This window comes from Hibiscus syriacus, unplaced genomic scaffold (assembly GCF_006381635.1).
Source record: "Hibiscus syriacus cultivar Baekdansim isolate YM2019G1 unplaced genomic scaffold, ASM638163v2 tig00111244_pilon, whole genome shotgun sequence".
In the NCBI taxonomy this organism is placed as follows: domain Eukaryota; kingdom Viridiplantae; phylum Streptophyta; class Magnoliopsida; order Malvales; family Malvaceae; genus Hibiscus; species Hibiscus syriacus.
Window position 1 is genome coordinate 154,276 of NW_024063033.1, and position 4,208 is coordinate 158,483.

Here is a 4,208-nt window from a genome sequence, read left to right on the forward strand (position 1 = left end):
GCATCTAGACATTACAATAGAGAATGACGAAGATGTCTCCCACTAGACATTGTGTTAAGGTCAGTAATTTCCGCCAACATTTATACCAGAGCATCAAAACACTCCTAATTACCTCCAATGTCAAACATCGCATATTTACTAAGAATTGAGAAAGCAACAAATCTTGAAAATTTTACGAGCGTATATCTAGGGACGTAAAGATAACTCCATCAGAATTTAGAATACTAATATGGATACATAAAGACGCAGAGATCCTTTGCAACACAAGTGTCAATACACCTTCGACATCCTAACAAATTGAGTGCCCCAAATACTCCTAAAAGCCCGACAAACATGGAGACACCTCTCATACCCACTAATACAACTTAGGGTTACCTATAAGTAATGCTGAGTTACCTTCGTTATAGTATGCCTTCACACACTAATTGCAGCAACACTGAGCCACTTTCGTACCCACAAAACTGTAAGCTACCCCTAAAGGCTCGACTTAAGAATAAAGATCTACACAAGGGGTCGAGATGCCTCCACCATGATAATTAAGACGCCCTTTTCTTTTTCACTTTCCGTGTAGGTACACGTTGAGATGCCTATACACCCAACAAAGTGTGTTTCCTACATGACTCAGAAGTATGGAGATGTCCCACACCACAAGAGTATGTCTTAAATCTGGCAGAAGGAAATGAGAGCTTCCACTGTAACAGAGTGTCGAGATGACTCCTCTTATCCTTCAAGAATGCTTAGGCCTCCCGAAATATCCTTTGGAGACAACTATCCTTCATCTTCACAAAGGATACTTTCATCCCTATATTGGCGTCAAGATGCCACCACCCATATTTCGAATTTTCCCGAAATATGTTTGACTACCTCCTCGTTCCTCTAGGGAGAAGTCTTTGAGTCAGCTACACGTACACAAAACCTTTAGATAAGACTTCTAATACACCCACAAAACCTACTAGAATAAAATCCAAGATTTGACTATCATATCTATCTAATATGCTGACCTACATATAATCATAATAATCTTATATATGGTGCTATCAGCTTAAGACCATTATACAACTGAGGAGGGGGCTGGAACATCATCAACACCCAATCTCATTCTTTTTTACCGACTCTGACTAAAAACATTGTTGAACGACCACAACTCTTCATCCTAACCAAAGAGGATGAACCGTTAACGGCCAATCAAATCAATTTGTTCTATTCAACCTATAGTAATTAAGTTATTAAACATCTATATTATTTTATTAGTCATTTTTTAATCTTTACAAAGTATGGTAATAAAGTGCGGGCATTTCTCTAGTTTGGACCATAAAGATTGCTGTAAAAACTATCACATCGTAACATCTGTCATCCTCTCTTTAGTTTCCTAATTTTGGCCTCAAGGAAATCATCTATAAATTCCTCAGCAAATCCTCTGTGAATTCCCATCGTATTTTATCTCATAACATGGATAAGCTCTGCTTCTTGTTCCCTTTGCTTCTTGTGGTTCCTTCTGGGTTCGTCAACGGCAAAAAATCGAAAATAAAAAGAATTTAAAAGTCGAAGTATTTGAGCTGAAGGCAACATATCTGCTAAATTCACCAACTATGGTGCAAGCCTCATGTCACTTGTTATTCCTGACAAAAATGGTTGGTTCTTTTCTTTCCTTTCCTTTCCGGGTTTCGGGTTGAGATTTTATTGTCTGGGTTGAGATTTTTTTTCTCGTTTTCTCCTTCTCTGCAAATTTTCAGGTAAACCAGGTGATATTGTTCTTGGATATGATTCTCCTGATGCATATAAGGTGAGCTTTATAAATACATATTGAATGTTGAAATAAGGGATACCATCGAAACTAATTGATCAAACACCCTGCAGAATGATGAAACATACTTCAGAAATGTGGTCGGACGAGTCGCGAATCGAATCCGAGATGGAAATTTTCATTGAATGCAAGGAATATCAACTGAAGCCTAGTGAAAATGGGAAAAAACAAGCTTCATGGTAAACTTAATCTCTTAATATTCACTGATAGAACAAGTTTCTGAAATTCTTTGCTTGATCTTGTGATATATCGTGTTGCAAAAAATTAGGTGGCCCCGGAACAATGGCTCATGTTATCTGGGAAGTGAAGAAAATTAAGATGTTGACGATCCAACCATTTTATTTTCTTATGATAGCCCAGACGGTGAAAATGGTAAGAAAAAATATGATCATTTATAATTTTTTTGAAATAAAGCGTTAGTATTATATCTAAAGAAGGCAGCCAAAACTGCTACAAGAGAACATTAGTATCAAACAAAAACTCGATACTCAATCACGAATACCGCAAGTTATACATAATTGAGAATTTACAAGATCCTCCTATCAATTTCCTTCCCAGAAAGCTTAATTAATATTCACAATATCTCTAATACAATCCAAAATCTCCTCTTCCTTTCTAACCAATACTCCAATCAATCTTTTATTTCTTTCCTTCCCTACAAAATAAATGAAAGCACCCCAAACGATACTAAAAGGAAGGGCAATGAGAGACTTACCCTTCAAATAGGAACACGTTCAATCCAACTCCATCATCCATGACATCGCTGCTCTCCTCAGCCTGCAAAAACTAAGGACTCTTTTCCAAATTCCAACAGGAAAGGAACATTAAAAAAGCATGGTCTCTAATCTCAGCAGCTAGACCACATAACATACAAGTACTATCAACAATAATCCCCATACGATTTAACTTGTTCTTGGTAGCAAGACGATTCAAATAGCAAACCAAGCAATAATTGTATGCTTAAGCATATGTATCGGAAACTAAATCAATCGGTGCCAAGGAACTTTGATCCCTCTAACCCGCATTTCATCCAAAATCCCACGATTACTTGCTACCCTCAAACCACCACCAGCAAGGATAGAGCATGCTTCATTCCTCATTAAAATGATTTTTCTTAACCCCAAACTCGATGACCCTTTAATCTTACAATGACGTGGGTCAGCACCTTTAATTACATATGAATGCACCCACGTAACCTACGAGGATTTTTATAATTGCAAATGACTGATCACAAGGCAATAAATTTGATCTCCGATTCATTTTACTGCAGGATTCCCCGGTGAGGTAAAAGTCACCGTCCGCTACCTAATCCGTTCCGATCACCGATTCAAAGTGACAATGAAAGCCAAAGCTTTAAAACAAGCCACCCCTTTGAATCTAGTGCAGCATACATATTGGAACCTTGGCAACCATGACAGTGGTGACATCTTGTCCGAAGAAATCCAGATTTTCGCCTCCGAAATCACGCCTGTCGATAACGGTCACATCCCCACAGGTAAACTTGAACCTGTGAAAGGAACTCCATCTGACTTCCTCGAATCGAGTGTGATCGGAAGTCGAATCAAGGAACTTCCGGAAGGTTACGACATAAAGTCATAAACTATGTCATCGAAGGTCCCGACGACCCCGTCAAGATGAAGAAAACAGCAACGGTGAAGGATCCGAGGTTGGGGAGAGTTATGAAACTGACTTCGAACCAACCCGGTGTGAAATTCTACACCGGAAACCTGATCAACGATGTGAAGGGAAAACGAGGTGTGGTTTATAAAGCTCATGCGGGACTGTGTTTGCTGACTCAAGGCTTTCCTGATGCAGTAAATCACCCAAATTTCCCTTCCATAATTGTTTCACCTGGAAAGCCTTACAAGCATAAAATGCTGTATAAGTTCTCCATTGCGCCGGACAAAAATAAGAAATCTGATGGGAAGAAATTAGAAAATAGAAAACTCATTTTAGAAGATTAAAATTTAATCTAAAAATGTAAACTCACAAAGATTTGATAATACAAATGAAAGAAATTATTTCAGTTTTAGTGAAGAACGGAGATGAAGAATTAAGAAGAGAAAGACGAGACAACAGTAAGCCCTTATATATCGAAATTATATTAGCTTACTTTGGATAATTAATTTAATATTATATTATTAAATTATAAAAAAATGTTTAAATTTTACCGTTAGATTGAGATTAGAGAAAATTAAAATTTAAAAATATTTGATAAATTGAAGAATAAAATTTGAATAAAATAAAATAAAAATATGATTAGATTTAACTCAAAATTAAATGAATGAAAGAAAGGAATAGAAAAATAGATGGGAAATTGAGAATTTATAGGATTAAAAAAATGTTAGTTTTACAAGGTGAAGAGTAAGTTTCACAAGGCTCGGTATTGACTTTATTAACTCAC

At 36.8% G+C, this 4,208-nt stretch overlaps 1 pseudogene; it reads left to right on the forward strand.

Moving 5' to 3' along the window:
* The first annotated feature begins 1,449 nt into the window (after nt 1-1,449).
* LOC120157339 lies at nt 1,450-3,732 on the forward strand (annotated as a pseudogene).
* The last annotated feature ends 476 nt before the right edge of the window (nt 3,733-4,208 follow it).